Source organism: Pinus tabuliformis, chromosome J (assembly GCF_031772625.1).
Source record: "Pinus tabuliformis cultivar Carrire ecotype Pingquan chromosome J, CPIR1, whole genome shotgun sequence".
NCBI lineage: Eukaryota > Viridiplantae > Streptophyta > Pinopsida > Pinales > Pinaceae > Pinus > Pinus tabuliformis.
In genome coordinates, this window is record NC_142295.1 from 1,625,283,631 (window position 1) to 1,625,301,644 (window position 18,014).

Genomic DNA, 18,014 nt, shown 5'->3' on the forward strand with positions numbered 1-18,014 from the left:
CAAGGGAAAGTGATCCTTTTGAGTGGCTTTATTTAAGGCTCTATAATCTACACACACTCTCCATTTCCCATTTTTCTTAGGGACTATTACCAACGAAGAAACCCATTCACTGTCAAATATAGGAAATATAAACCCTATATTAAGCAATTTTTGAAGTTCCTCTTTAACAATTTCCCTCAAATTAGGATTCATTCGTCACTGGGGTTGACAGATTAGTCGGCAACCTTCCTTAATATAGATGTGATGGGTACATAATTCAGGAGAGATTCCCTTCATATCTGTATAGTCCCATGCAAAGGCTTCCTTATTTTCACGAAGTAACTTCATTAGTTGCTGTGTTTCAGCATCTGTCAAGTTGGGGTTTATGTTCAATGTCTTAATAGGTTTGATTTCTATTGTTATGCTTTTAGAGGAGATGGCAGTTGATGTTTGAGGTAGATCTTCAGATTTAAGCTTTTCCTGGGTATCATATTTCAAAATTGCAGCCAACGGATTATGTATTTCAGAATTGACCTAGGAGGGTTCACAAATAAAATTAATAATTACTTCATCCTCAGTGGTATCTTTAAGGCTTAGAGCTTGTTCGATAGCCAAGATAGGTTGAGTAGCATCATCATCATAGTCCAACCATACAGAATTATCATTATCAATCATGGGTGTGGCATGAGGGTAGAGAGTAAGCTTCTTGGTTTTGCATCCATTAGAAATTGTCATTGAACCAAATCTACAGCTGATAAAGGCATCAGCTATGGCCAACCAGGGCCTTCCCAGAATTAGAGGATGTCCCCCCAACTTTGTTTTAGTCTGTAATACCACAAAGTCAGCTGGGTAATTCTAGGATTCAACTGAGATGATTAGGTATTCAATGACTCCTTCCGGTTTGATTGTAGAATGGTCAGCTAACTCTAGAATGGTGGGTGTCTCTCTGATTACATTCTTTAGCTATAACAATTGTGAAGTTTCAAGAGTCATAATATTTATAGTAGCACCTAAATCTACCAGAACTCGTGGAATGATAGTTTTTCCAATTTGTACTGTAACAGTAGGATGGTCGGGATCACCATATTTAATAGGAGGGGCTTTACCAGACATTAAGGCAGATAGATCACCCATAACATGAACTGTAAGGGGATCTTTAGCTTTCCTACCGGGTTTATTAATACAAATATCTCTCATAGTTCTGGAATAAATTGGTACATCTCTTAGTGCTTGTAAAAGTGGAAGTTTAACATAAAGATTCTGTAATTCCCCTAAAAGATTGAAAGCAGGTGGCTCAGGCATTTTAGTCAAAGCTAAACGCTCAGGGAATGGTGGCTCTACTGTTTCAGCACCCTTATTAGAGGGTGGTTGTACCTCCTTACGTGAATCATTTTTCTCTGTCTCTTCTTTATCAGAATCAGAAGAGGTAACATCATCAATAATGGGTTCAACTATTTTCCCAGATTGTAAATGAATATCATTACACTGCGCAGGGAAAACATGAAGTATAGGTTGGTTCTGAATATCAATAACTTGCACAGATTTATTATTGGGGTTAGGGTTTGGTTGTACAGGTAGCTAGGGTCTCATCATTTGAATATTTGGTGGAGCATATGATGGTAGAGGGAGTGGTTGCTAAAACTGAGGAAATTGATTTGGAAACAGGAGTTGTTGACCCCTCCAGTTTGGATTCCATTGATTAAAGTAAGATTAAAATATTCAATGGAGGTTAAATTCCTACAATCCCCATATAATAATTAAGTCCAAATTTTGGAAGCCCTATTCTAAAATAGGCAAACCTATTAGCATAATTACATAATTTCAGTTACTAATAAATGTCGTAGGCACTCAATTTAGTTATTATCATTAAGTTAGAAATTATACGTTAAGAAGAATTACATAAAAAATTATAACCTAAATTAATCTAATCAATACTAAATTATTAATATTCAATAAATCAATCTAAATCTTATAATCTAATTTTAAAAATATCTATTAAATTAAAATGCAAATGAATAAATTAATGAATTACTCTCCCGCACAAACTTCAATAAATTTTAATAAATAATAACCACTCATAATTCTATCCTAGGGCCTCTTCTTAAGGATTTCTGCTCCACCATGGGTATGACTGTTAACATTGACAAAACAAAAGTTATGATTATCAAATCCAAGAAGGACACTTACACTAATTTCATGTATGACAATAATAACTTGGAGGAACTGTATTCTTACTAGTACCTAGGAATTGATATTCATCACAAGCTCAACTAGAACTATAGTATTGAGAAAAGGATTAATGTGGGGTGGAAAACTTATTTTGTTCTTGAAAACAATTGTAAAACGGCAAACCTCGTAACATGGGATAAAAAGAAGTTACTCTTTGAAACTTTAGTCACTCCTTTTATCTTACATGTATGTGAGGTTTGGGGTTGCAGCAGCTCTAGAGAATCCTGGAAAAAGCTTGAGCAAATCCAGAAGCTTTTTATAACATATAACCTGAAGATTAAAAGTATTACACCCTATCCTATTCTCCTTATTGAAGTAGGTCTTTCCCCTATTGAGAGCCTAGCTATGATTAGGATTCTGTTGTACAAGCACAAACTCAATAACATAGACGATCATAGACTTCCTAAGCTAGCTTTAAATTCCAGCCAAAACCACCTAAGGCTCAAGCGGGGTGGTATAAAGACACGAGGGCTTGGTTAAACTATTGGGAGATCAACGAGAATGATGCATTTCAAAACATTAATAACATTAAAGATATTTTTACTTGTAAGTTCAAAGAAAAAATTTGGTGTGAGAAAGATTTAGCGGCTAAAAGAAAATTAAGTTATTATAAGAAGGTCATCAACCCCACCCTAGAGGATCAAAAGTATCTCTCTATTTTAACTAGCTCAAAGAAGAAAATCAATATAGCAAAGATTAGAACAAATTCTCATGAGCTCCATAGTGAAACAGGTCATTGGGCAGTTCCTAAAACACCATGGATGGAAAGAATCTGCCATCTACGTGAGAATAAGAACATCGAGGATGAAAACCACTTCCTCTTAGAGTGCCTCGCGTACAACCACATTAGATCTCAATTTCATAATCTTTGTCACAATACTGACCTTCCTAACCTTCTACAATGTCAAAATTATGGTGAGCTCGGAAAGCTTCTCTCCAAGCTTTTTGAGCATAGGAATAAAATCTTAAATCAAAAGAAATAATTTGCTTCTTTAGGTCCGATAGACCAAAGTTTAGTCTCAGGGGATGTTAATCATCATCAACATCGTGATTAATAGATAATTAAAATGTATAATTCATTTATTATTTAATTTATAATAATTTTAAAAATTTGAAAAAAAATCCAAATATATTGTTACCCCTGATTCAAAAAAATATATTGTTTATCTATATAAAATTTAAAAAACATTTATTTTATTTAAAAGAAAAACATAAATTTCAAATTTCGACATAATAAATATACAATTAAATTATATGATTAATTATTTTATTTATTTAAATTATATTATTTATTTTTCAAAATCTAATGATATAAAAAAAAATCCAAATACCAAATTGAAACTATATAAAAATATATTTTGAATTATATAAATAAAATATTAAAAAAATTATGATGCCTATGGTAGCCTAAATGGCTACTTGTTTATGTTTTAAATATAAAAGACTAGAGGCTACATGTCTCTGGATTTGTCCTTTGAAAGATTAAGGATTCAGGAGCCATTTTTTATCACATGCATGCTCTAAGCGCATGTAAATATAGTTTTGTGTGTAACATTAAAATTATAATTTTTTGGAATATATATATATATATATATATAATTGATTATTCTATTTATTTAAAATATTTTTAAATTATATAAATAAAATACTAAAAATAATTAATTATTTTATCTTTTTAATAATTCAAAAAATTTGAAAATAAAATTAAATGCAAAATATTTTATATACCTTACTTTTAACATTTATATTTCTTAATATTTTATCATAAAGAAATGGACAAGAGCACTATGTATGCATTCTATATGGTGAATATAGTTTTTAACATTTATATTTTTTAATTTTTCATTATACATATTTAATATTAATATATCTTAATATTTCATTATATATCTTAATATTTCATCATAAAGAAGTGGACAAGAGCACAATATATGCATTCTATATGGTGAATATAGTTTTTAACATTTAGATTTTTTAACCTTTCATTATACATATTTAACATTTATATATCTTAATATTTCATCATAAAGAAAGAGGTGAAGATGAGCACAATGTATGCATTCTATATAGTGAATATAGTTTTTAACATTTATATTTTTTAACCTTTCATCATACAAAAGTAGACAAAAGCATAATATATACATTCTGCATTGGTGGATATAGTTTGTCTTGTGCATTTCCTTAGTGGATATGATTGCTAGGGTGTGATATAGTTTTTGTTTTGTTTTTTTTTCTAAATTTATTTTACATTTTTAGAGAATGTTATAAACACAAATACCAATTATTTTATATAATGTTCCATGTAAAATTATCACAAATACAATTAATTTGTAGAATTCTGCATGTACAATTATCACAAATACCAATTAATTTATATAAGGTTGCCTGTAGAATTATCATGAATGAATTAGTACATTAAATATTACATCATATATAAATATTGAAAATAGTTGTGCCATAATCAATTTCTATTTTATTTATGTTTACTCACTCACTATTTTATTTATGTTTACTCACTCAGGGACAGTAAAAAAAATCCAAAAAGACATTAAAACTGCTATTGGATATTGTTTGTATAGTAAATATAGCGGTGTGTCTTACATGAGCAAGAATTATTGCATGTACAATTCATCTATGCTTTTATTTGAAAACGGCAATAATGAATGCCGGCCTTCTCATGTTGGAAACTTTATTATTACTGCTATGTAATTCAGATGAACATTAAGTACAATTTTGATTTTAATCAAATCATGAGTTACAAGCCATACCAATCTTCTTACAAGCTTTTTGTATCTATGAGAACCTGTGGAGGAAGGCAAATTGTTACTGCCATGTTCTCTACCCACAAGTATTAAGTACAATTTTGATTTCAATCAAATCAGTTACAAGCCAGACCAATCTTCTTACAAGCTTTTTGTATCTATGCGAACCTGTGGAGGATGGCAAATTGTTACTGCCATGTTCTCTACCCAGAATTATTAAGTACAATTTTGATTTCAATCAAATCAGTTACAAGCCAGACTAGTCTTCTTACAAGCTTTTTGTATCTATGAGAACCTGCGGAGGAAGGCAAATTGTTACTGCCATGTTCTCTACCCACAAGTATTAAGTACAATTTTGATTTCAATCAAATCAGTTACAAGCCAGACCAATCTTCTTACAAGCTTTTTGTATCTATGAGAACCTGTGGAGGAAGGCAAATTATTACCGCCATGTTCTCTACCCACAAGTATTAAGTACAATTTTGATTTCAATCAAATCATGAGTTACAAGCCAGACCAATCTTCTTACAAGCTTTTTGTATCTATGAGAACCTGTGGAGGAAGGCAAATTGTTACAGCCATGTTCTCTACCCACAAGTACTGAATTCGACAAGCTTATAATTTCAAATGCGTAGGGACTCCTTCCCAGTAAGACTTTGAGAACAATCTGAAAACTTTCATTCAACTTTGTGAATCATTAAACTGTGATTGGCAATCACATTTCTGCTATCACGTACGTTTTCTTGACTTGTCTCAAAATTCAACCACGGGTGCCCTGTAACAAATTAGGCCATCCCATCCATTAATATAATATAAAAAAGAAAAGAGGTTAATTCATCATCTGTGCTAAAATGAGATAACGATTATGGTAGTGTTACTTACTCAAGACTTGTGTAGCATTCAAGCGGTGTTGTGGATCTTTAACGAGCATGCGTGAGATGAGGTCTTTGGCCAGCACGGAGATTTTGTCCCATACACCATTTTTGAGATCAACATCTTCCTTCAAAATCTTACATTTGAGTTCCAAGAAGTTGTCACCATGGAATGGCAATGCACCACTGAGCATGGCATACAGCAACACTCCAGCGCTCCAAATATCCACGCTCTCTGTATATCCTTGTCCATTCATAATTTCGGGAGCCACGTAGGCTGGGGTTCCCGTTTTATCATACAGAAGATTACCTCCTGCAATTTCGCAATATTTTTCAACCAATTTATCCACCTATGGTAATTATTTAAGAGAAAGAATAAATCTGAATGATCAAATTTACAGTACTCTTCTTTTCAAAATTAAAAAATATATTTATAAAATAGCTACCCAAAATTTAAACTCTATCACTTAAACTTTATCGCATTAAATCTGAAATAAAAAATATGATACCTTTGTGAAACAGCGTCGCAAGACCGAAGTCACCCAACTTGACGACTGGATGCGTGAGGCTTCCTGTCAAGAATATGTTTTCGGGTTTGATATCTCTGTGAACAACACCCTTTGCATGGCAATACAAAATGCTCTCCATCATCTGCTTGAATATCATGGCAGCTTCCAATTCATCATCAGGCTTGTAACGGCCGCCTCTCTGCATAACCGTTTGGAACAGATCTCCTAGGCTGCACAGCTCCAAAACTAGAAGTATATTCTGCGAATCCTCATAAACCGCATGAAGTTTCACAGTGCCCTCGTAACCGGAGACCCTACACATGACGTTTATTTCATTGAGGATCATATTGAGCGGTGTCTTATTTTTGTTGAGGGATTTGCAACAGAAAGCGATGCGTGTGGCCCTGTGGAAACATATATTAATTTTATGATGGGGAACCACGCTCAAGTCCACATTGCTGAATTCATAGTGGTCGTGAATTGAGCAATTATTAATTATGGGCATCAGTACTGATCTCCCTCCCCTATGAAAACAACTCTGCAACCACTCTGCCACTTTTCTTTGCTCCATCTTGATCGAAGACATTAACCTGTTTATGGATGAGATGAAGCGACCACCCTTTAAGTTGGTAGTGTATTCTTCTACCTCGTCCTCCTGTGGTATTTCGACTATGATGGCCAAGGCTGCTTTTGTGGGCTCCAACATTTTGCCAAGCCTTTGCCTTTGCATTCAGTAAATCTGATAGATGATGGAAACAACAAGAATCGCAGCTATAAGCAATTTTTTTCAGTGAATCTGATAGAGGATGGAAACAACAACAATCGCAGCCGATAGATTGGTAATTTCTTTTGTGTTTTTTTCTTTGTTTTCAAATTTATGGAACTCTAAAAAACAGATATCTCACTTTGCTTTTCTATTTTCGTATTATCAAACATTTAACGTAAGACATCTCTCGTGAAACTCTTAAAATAGTCACCCCTCACTTCAGTCCGCTCATAAACATGTCAAAGTAAACATGCAGATGACGTTTTCTTTCATAAACTTCTCCTGTGTTTTCTTATTTTTATAATAGGAAATATAACTTATAATCACTGAGACTATAACATGTTTTGATAATATTTTTATAAAATGTTTCGTAATCTGGGTACTACGCCCGGTTGCCCGGTTGCCCACTCGACGAACCTGTGGCTATACAGGTTCGATCTTGTTTTTGCGTTCATGTTTTGCTATGCTGTAATGTGTCAGTTTACTTCTTGTTTTTGCGTTCATGTTTTGCTATGCTGTAATGTCTCAGTTTACTTCTTGTTGTTATGGTCACAGTTTACTTGCAGTTGCAATTCTCTTTATTGTATGATTGCATGGATTTAAAGAACAATAACACAAACTCAGAAAATAACAATCCGTTTTATAGTGTATTATTATTGTTGTAGTATGATCTTGTTAATGCGTGCGGTGTAATGTTTTATAGCTTATTGAGAAGGCATAAATAAATTTAAATAAAAATAAATTTATTTATTAAGGTTTAAATTAAAAGTAATTAATTTTTTCCATATTTTAATAATTTAATTTAATTTAATATAATTAAATAGATATAATGTATTTAAAAAAATCAAATATAATAAGTCCCAAGAGTTAGCTCAATCGGTCAAATCAAGTGCCTCGCCAATGGGAGGTCATATGGTCGAATCTCGAAAGCTCTTGGGGTTAGGTCAGTGAATAGGTCGAGGGGTGTTGATGCCCTTCGGGTGGCGTCCACTCAGTGTTTAAAACCCTGGACGTAGTCCACTCAGTGTTTAAAACCCTGAACCCTGGAAAAAAAATAAAATTAAATATAATAATAAATTTGAATAATAGTTTTATAATATAATAATATACTTTAAACTTCATTTTAATATAATTTTATGGACGTAGTACACTCAGTGTTTAAAACCCTGAACCCTGGAAAAAAAAAAAAATTAAATATAATAATAAATTTGAATAATAGTTTTATAATATAATAATATACTTTAAACTTCATTTTAATATAATTTTATAGCTTTGACCTGGTTTTATGGTTTTAGTTTTAATATAAGTTTGATATAATATATTAATATAAGTTTTAATATTTTTATAATATTATTTATAATTTTAAAATAGTTTTAACACTTTTATATATTTAGAAAATTTTATAATATTATTTAAATCTGAATAATTTTATTGTTTTAAGAGGTCTCATCATGTTTAATATGGAAGAAATGTTGTAATGTCTTATTATGTTCTGTTATCTAAATATTTGATTGGTCAAATTACATAGAAATAAAAAATAAAATGAATAATTAATAATTAAACTAACTTGGACTCCTAGAGCATAGTTCCGAAGAGGTTTCATAATTAAGGTTTAAATTAGAAGTAATTAATTTTTTTCGTATTTTATTAATTTAATTTAATATAATCAAATATATATAATGTTTAATATAATATATTTTAAAAAAAATAAGTATAATAATAAATTTGAATAATGGTTTTATAATATAATAATATAGGAGCGAGTGCTGCTCCCTCCTACAGTCGAGCAGCGACAGAAGGAAGTAAGAACGCGGGAAAGAAACATTTCAAAAAACCTCTGGAGAAGATTTCAGAAGCACGAAGTCAGGGGACATCTGGGAGAAGTGGAGACCAGCATCAGGAAGGGAATCAACAAGAAACTAGCAAAGAAAAGGAGAATGGAGGTAGTAGTGAAAGATCGGCTTCCACAAAGACAACTGGGGTCTGCAAGCCCAAGTCAGGGATTATTCCCCAAGTCATATTGAGCGACCCAATGATACAGGCACATAGGGATCATATGATAGAGAATGCAATCATATGCAAGTTCATGGGGCTATGGCCGACGGAGAGGGTGTTACATGTCTAGATAAGGAGCCATTGGAAGCCAAAGGGAGAAATACATTTACATCTAGGTTCTAAGGGCCTTTTCACAGTAGTGTTCACAAGCCTAGAGGACAAAGATAGAGTGTTTGAAGGGAGGGCCTATTTCTATGTTGCGGTAGGACTCTACATGCGGCCATGGATGATGAACTTTGTTCCGGAATGTGAAACATTCACATCAATACTGGTTTGGATCAGACTATATTCCCTTCTTCTCGATTATTGGTTGCCATAATCTTTGAAAGCCATAGGCAACAAGCTAGGGCATTTTCTTAAGATCTTAGAGGCAACTCTGAAAGGAAGGTATACATCCTTTGCCCAAATATGTGTGGAAATGGATCTATCTAGAGCCCTTTTGGAAGCTATAATTTTAGAAGTATAGGATGAAGAATGGGTGCAGACTGTGGACTATGAGCACATACCATTTAGATGCTGCAAATGTCATGAACACGGGCATCTATATAGAGACTTCCCCACAATCAATAGGGAAAGCAACCAGAAAACCACTGTGGAGAGACATCACGAGGGTTTCACCAAGGTCAGGAGCAAAGGGAAAGGGGGAAAGCGTCCACACAAGAAGGCAAATGGGGATAGACATACACAACACAATAGATTCAAGATCTTGGAGGAAGAAGAGGGGAACAAGGAGACAGTTCAGGACATGGAGAATGTAACAAAGGAGGAGGATAAGGTAGCTGACATGGAGGATATCACAGTAAAAAACCAGTAAAAGGATGATCTAGCAAGCTTGATGGAGATCGGCAAGGACCAAGAGATGACTCCAAGTGAAGCGGGAACAGAGGACCATGAGCTACAAGAGATTCTGGATAGGGAGAATCTAGATCTAGAGAAATCTCTAGAACAAGAAAAAACATAGGAGTGGACTCCCTACCAAAAGAGGACTATGACATAGTACAACAACTCTTTCTCTGGAGGTCACAAGAGAAGGGAGTTGGAGTAAAAAGAAATCATAAAAGCCAGGAGCCAAGTGGGGTCAAGATGATGGAGAATTCTCAGGCACAATCTCCAAAAAACTCAGGTAGGAAAAGAGGAAGAAAGAGACAGAATGAACTGCTTAACAAATGTGGAAAACTATTGATCAAATCAGGTGAGAAGAAAGGTCTTACCAGCTATTCCTTTACTAATCTTTCTTAATGAAGCTCACGACCTGGAACATTAGAGGCATAGGGAATAGGAGGAAACAAAGAAATCTTAGTAACAGAATGAAAGAAGAAAAACCGGACCTGGTTTTTTATTCAGGAGACAAATTGTTCAATGGAAAAGATAAGAGATATTCATAATAAGTGGTTATTCAAATATGAGTATTTAGAGGTTAAGGAAAACAACTCAGTGGGGGGGAATTGTCACCTTGTGGGACCCACAAAAATTTGGAATTCTAGATGCTAAAGCATCCAAGAACTATCTCTCCCTGATATGTCAACTTGTATGGGACAAGGAGATATACATGATTACAAATGTTTATGGACCTCAAAAGCAAGCAGACAAGCTCAAGTTTCTCACCTCCCTGGAGGATCTAAGAGCAAGACATACCATTTTGCCCTGGATCGTTGCAGGAGATTTCAATATGATAAGATCTCTTTCAAAAAAAAAGAAAAGGAGGAACTAGACAGCTAGGTAGAGACTCCATGGCCTTCCAGAACTTCATTATGAACATGGGTCTAGTGGATACTGAAACAATTAATGGAACCTTCACTTGGAACAACAAAAGGGGAGGGGCTAATCAAGTTGCTTCCAAACTTGATAGATTCATTATTTCATAGGACCTCATTCTCATAGGACCCACCATGACAGCCTCCATTATGCCCTTTGGAGGATCATATCACTAGCCTGTACAGCTGGAAGCCACCTTTATGGGAACATTGAGAAACAAACCTTTCAGGTTTGAAAATTCCAGGCTCTCACACCTTAATTTCACTGATAACATTGATAAATGGTGGTGAGAGGAGTTGAATATTTAGGGCACAAATATGTACATGCTCCAATAGAAACTTAAACATATCAAATCTCGTCTTAAAGCTTGGAACAGAAAGGAATTTGGAGATATCTTTAAAGCCAAAAGAGAAGCTAAGCAGAAGCTCCAGGAAATCAATCAGATCAACATCACAGAGGGCTTCACTAAAGAGCGACAAAAACTAACTAACTCTCTACAGGAAGAATGGGAGGATCGATGCTTACAAGAAGAAATTTTCTGGAGGTAGAAACCAAGAATACAATGGATTATAGAGGGAGAAAGAAACACAAAATTCTTCCATAAATCCACTATGGCTCACAGGGCACACAACAGAATCACAAAAATCAAAGATTCTCAAGGTATTGAGCTTGTTTCTCACAATGATATGGAATCAGTCCTTGTACAACACTTCTGCAATATTGCAAAGGAACCACTGGAGGACAGATCTAGGTTCATTGACCATTTCACTCAATATATCCCTCAGCTGGTTACTAGAGAAGACAACCACAATATCAACAAGCCAATATTGAAAGAGGAGGTCAGTGAAGTGATTAATGAAATGTAGAATGGAAAAGCACCAGGCTCGGATGGATTCAATGTAGACTTCTCCAAAGCCTGCCGGGAAACTATCAAACATGATATCCTCGAGGTTGTGGAAGACTCAAGAAGATCCAAAAAAATACTGAAGGCTCTGAATGCATCCTTCATAGCTCTGATTCCAAAGAAGGAAAATGCCATGACTCTGGATGGCTTTTGGCCCATAGCCCTATGTAATATGGTGTATAAAATTATCTCCGAAGTAATAGCCAATCAACTCAAACCACTTCTACCCTCTCTCATCTCGAAGGAGAAAACAGACTATGTGGAGGGAAGACAAATCCTCAAGAATATCATCCAAGCTCATGAGGTGGTACAGTCACTCAAAAGCAACAAACAAGCTGGTATGATCATTCAGTTGGATCTAGCGAAAGCCTATGACAAATTGAGCTGGTCTTACATAAGAGAAATTCTAAAATCCTATGGTTTTGACCAGAATTGGATAAGGTGGGTCATGACAGTTTTTCCATACTACTTAATGGAGCTCCATCAAGGACCTTCACACCCTTCAGAGGGCTCAGACAAGGAGATCCGCTCTCATCGTTCCTCTTGGTCCTCATGATGGAATGGCTAGGCAGAGCGATTAAAAGGGCAAATGCTGAAGGATGAATTCACGGTATCAAACTTACCTCAGATGGAAAGGCAAACACTTGTCAACAATTTGTGGATGATACAATGTTGCATGGCATACCCACAGTCAGGGAAGCTAGAGCAATAAAAAACATCTTAAATGACTTTGTTATGGAAGCAGGCACAAAGGTAAGCCTTGATAATTTAACTAACTTATATCCATCGTAATTGGTCAAATTATATAGAAATAAAAAATAAAATCAATAATTAGTAATTCAATTTTTCATAATTAATAATTGGTCAATGTTTTTCAATATTCAATTTTTAATATTTATAACAATAATTACTATATTATGACTTAGTAATATAAATAAATCATATTAATTTAACTTTATATTGTTCAATGTGTAATTTTAATATTGTTTATTTTCATATTGGGATTAACATTGTTATGATGACGCCGTGCTGAATCAATGAACTTTGCACCTCATTTGGTCACCAAAATCATACTCCTCTTTTATAAATCCCTTCTTTCACACTGTCGATGATCCCATCTGTCAAATTCTACCTCAACTCAAAATTTTCCATTACAGTAGGAGGGTGTGATGCTCCCTCCTATAACCAAGTTACAACCGATGAAGGCCATTACAATCACTCCAAAGGTTTTCATGCTTAGGATGCTCATAAGATCAACGGTAATGCATAAGAAGCTGAAACCAGTTAGCAAAAGAACAAACATAGAAGCCCTTGTGGAATGGACAAAGAGCCCCTAGAATTTGCCTACCAAAAGTAGTGACAACTCCAAAATTTGAAGTCTAGTCCAAGAGCTTTGGGAAATACATTCAATACATAAGAGATCGAACCCTTATAGGAAAACTTCAGGGCATCTAGCTATAAGACAAAACACTGACCCAGTGGATTCAACTAAAATGTAAGCCAAAATGCCACTTCAATCTAGAATTTGGAGTGAAGGGCTTCATCACCATCATATTTACCATAATAGAATACCATATGTGATTCTTTTAGAATGTCCCATACATCTTCAACTCTACAGGCTTTACTTATATTCTAGATATAAATGTTTGTACTTGACAAGGAGGATGTTATGGTAGCTCCAGTATGGATTAGAGTGTACACCTTACCTATAGAATTTTGGGATGAGGACACATTGGTAGGAACTGAAAATGCTCTCAGGTAATTTGAAAAAATCTCTAAGGCTACCAAGCAAACAAGGTACATCTCTTCTCTTACGCTCACATATGTGTTTACATGAACATCCTAGTACCCACACTTGAATCCATCAACTTTACCTACCAAGATGAACTATGGAAACAAACTCTTGACTATGAGAGATTCCTTTAAGTTGTTTCCACTATTATGAAAATGGGAACCTCTAGAAAAAATTCCCATTATTGGTTCAAACAACCATGGCTAACCCACCCAGGACTGAATATCAATATGGATTTTCCAAGCCCGCGAGTTTTTTTTAGGCCTAAACCCCCTCCATTACCTCCACCCATAAGAAAAACCCTTACCACCAACAACAATTTTAGCCTGCGAATTCCTCTCCATCAAAACATGAAATTCCTAATTCTATTGGTCCCAATATTCCTTTAGACACCCCTCAAACCACCCTTTCTACCCCTTCTGATCCTCCTCTACAGAAGCCTCTAGCTGGAAATCCCAATCCCTCGGGAAATCTGGTGACCCCCTTCCATGTAGTCACACACCTTCCAAGATCCGCTGGCACCCCCATCCTGGGCAGTCCACCCCTCGGCAAGGTTTCCTCGCATCAGAAGGTTAAAAAACCAAGGCATATCCCTACCTTAAAACCATCATATCGGTCATAGCATGATCATGGAAATCAATGGACACTATTGGGTACTAGTGTCCCACAATGGTCGTGCCCCTGAATGCTTTACCAACATACTGCTTCTTGTTCTAATTTCTTTTGTTGCTACTGCTAATGCTTTCCGTCAGTTTCAACCTACCAACTGTGCATTTCATGCTTTCCTATACCAAGAACATAATTTCCATTAGATTCAAAGTAAATTGGAATAACTTCAAATAATACCTCATTGGTGGCCCGTCAATAAGGTATACTTGAAATTTTGTTCACTCCGTGTCACAACAAGTCAAACTAGCATCTTTGACCAAATCCTCATGTATAAATCACATCTAACCATAATAAATCACATCTAACCATAATAAATCACATGTAACCATCATAAACTAGAATCATAGATCACATGCAATCATCATAGACTAGAATCATAAATCACATGCATATTAAAAATGAAATAAAATACTAATACTTATCCTTTAATCAATCCTTAGCTTCTACCTTTGTCTTTATTCTGTATGCACACTAGATCGATTTCCACACCTGACAAACACCCAGTTCCTTCTCTTCAACCATGTACACATACACATAGTGTGAATCACACACATATAACCACACATGACATACAACGCCATGCAATACATGCACCTACACTTGGCATACAACACATACACCTACACCTAGTGTAAAACACAACACAATACATTCTCCTACATCTGATGTACAACACAATACATAAACGTACATAGAGTACAACATAACAAATTCACATGTCACGATACATAATGCACATACATAGTATTGCATGCTTGCAACAAACATGTATGGCATACACACAATACCACATGTACACCAGTACCATATATATAACATGTACACAATACCACCTATATACTGCACCAGATATACACTGCACCACCTGCACAATATGTGCGCAACATCAAATGTACACAATGCCATAAACACAACGTGTAGACATCGCCATATGAAATCCACACCAGTTGTATAATGTGTACACAATACCACATGTACACAACACCACATGCACGACATGTACATGAATCCACATGTACACAATGCCACATGAATGACTTGAACACAACACCACATGTACACGAAACCACATTCACTCAACAACAAATGTACAGTCATGCACACAACACCATATGTACATATTACCACAAGTACAACATGCACAAAACACCATATGTACATAGTACCATAAGTAGAACATGCACACTGCATATACAACATGTACATAGCATCATATGTACACATCGTCGCATGTCCAACATGTGTACCATGCCACTCACATGACCTAACCAGAACACTACATGTACAACATGTACATAACACCACGTTCACACAACACCATATGTACATAGTACCATATGTACAACATGCACACAACACCATATGTACATAACATTGCATATACAATATGTATATAGCATCATATGTACACAACATCGCATATCCAACATGCACATAGTACGATATGTACACAACACCGCATATCTAACATGTACATAGCACCATCTATACCCAGCACTGCATATGTAATATATACACAACAACATATATAGAACCATCATACAACATAATATGTTAGCTTACCTTGTTATTCCAAGCATGTTGCCTTGTACCTGAACACATATGTGCCATGTCTCAAGGGACTCCAATTCCCTTGACAGATCTTGTAGAAATTTCATCGTAGATCACTTGATAATGCAATATACTAAAGCAAAATGCTTGATCTACTTCTACTATCAAACTTTGTGAAAGCTAAATCAATTTGTGCAAGATCAATCAGAAGACATATAACAGAGAAGAAGAAATCATACACATGAAACATAAAAGAATACTCAGGGGAAAGCCTCAGCTAAAAACCCTGCTATCTGTATTATCATACAAGTGGAAATATCTCAGGATTACACAAAGCTTTAGCTCACAAGCTATCCAGCTCTCAGTAAAATCCCTCATTGCTTCTCATAGATAGAATAAACAACACATATGCCTTCCTTCAATCCTCCAAGCCTCCTATTTCCTTGCACAATTTCTCCTGGGTCCTCTGGCTGTAACCTATGTGATTCTCACCTCATGCACAACACTGACCTTTGAACTAACTGCGCAATCCTGAAGGATATGATTCCTTCTGCATGGATGAGTTTCGTTTATAGGAAAATTCCTCCAACTGATAGTATATTGTCCCTTCCTTTAATCTCAACTGGGTCTTTCTCTGAACTGACATGCATGAGTTACTTATGAGAGAATATTCAGTTATCTGGAGAACACTAGTTGCATGCATGGATGCATTAACTGATTGAACTCACAATTATTTCGTCAAACTGTTTGGAACTAATTTAACTGGACTTAACTCAATTAACTGAGCTAACTAATTACAACTCAAATACAACTCATCCTTATCTCCTTAATTAAGGGATAACTTCCTCAATCAAAGGAATAACTATTGCATGTCTTCACATAGACCTCATGTTTGATTTTATCCAACTAATTAAGTCAAGATGAATTAATTAATTATTTTTCTAACAACTAGTGAGACTAAATTTGAATTTTAATTCTCAGTTTTAATTGAGGGACTAATTAAAATTGGAATCTATTCTGAAATGTTATTTATAGAAATGCTATTTTTAGCATCTCTTGTTGCTATTTTCAAAAGATCTAGCTATAACTAGATACCAACTGTTATACATCTCAAATACATTTCCATGAATATAGCACATATACACATAATTCCAGACAAATTAAGGTTAAGAAGACTTCCTGTATGCAAAGAACTCATTCGTTTGGAATTTTGGTTTCCAAACATAGCCAAAGGAATTCTCACCCAATTCCTTTCTTTTACCTTTAACTTGCTGCAGCTGAGTCTTACTATATACTGTCACATCACCCAATGGATAGTTATATAAAGAAATCAACTATTACCTTGTCATGCTAATACCAAGCATGTTTCTTGTGAACTGTTCACACATGTCGATCACATGATCCAAAGATCAAGGCAACATATATATCACTTGTAAATCAACCTTCACAAAGTATAACAACCATGTCATAATCCATAGTCAACTCACAGTCATTAGACATAATGCTACAACTATCACCTACTTACATTCATGTACATATCAACTGTCTCAACACATATGTGTTAGTACGACCATCTTAAAACAAGATCATTTCTTTGTGCAATCTTACAGACACATACTCATATCATGCAATTAATCAAACATTCAAACAAGCTATAAATGCACCATATTAGATAATTCAACTAGACAAAATAATAGACACCAAACACTCAAACACCAAATAGGCGACATAATTAAATAGTCAAGCATAAAATATATGACATAAGAAAACTCATACCTTAATGCATCTCAAGGGAGGCTATCATGTATGCACAATCAAGATATATTAACATGATATAACTCCATAACATATCAATTCAGCCATAAATAAGGTCATGCTATCCATGACACTAACTAGCTAACATGTTCACATCATAAACTCGTAAAAAATTATCATTCATACATAATAATCACATTTACATAGTGAGTCTGGATTAGTACGGCATAATATCACAACATATTAACTCACACTTGAATGTCATAAGCCTAACCATTTGCATATACCAATCCAAATTAGTGTGATACATATAACATCGAGATCTTAATGTAATAACCCTCATCATCAAGTTACTAGCATATAACAACAAGTTATATATCTTGCTCATCAACAACATATAACCTAATCGTCAAGCT

The 18,014-nt window shown here is 34.7% G+C and overlaps 1 pseudogene; it reads right to left on the reverse strand.

Annotated features, from left to right (window-relative positions):
* Positions 1 to 5,647: 5,647 nt before the first annotated feature.
* LOC149233716 (serine/threonine-protein kinase PEPKR2 pseudogene) lies at positions 5,648 to 6,673 on the reverse strand (annotated as a pseudogene).
* Positions 6,674 to 18,014: the final 11,341 nt, after the last annotated feature.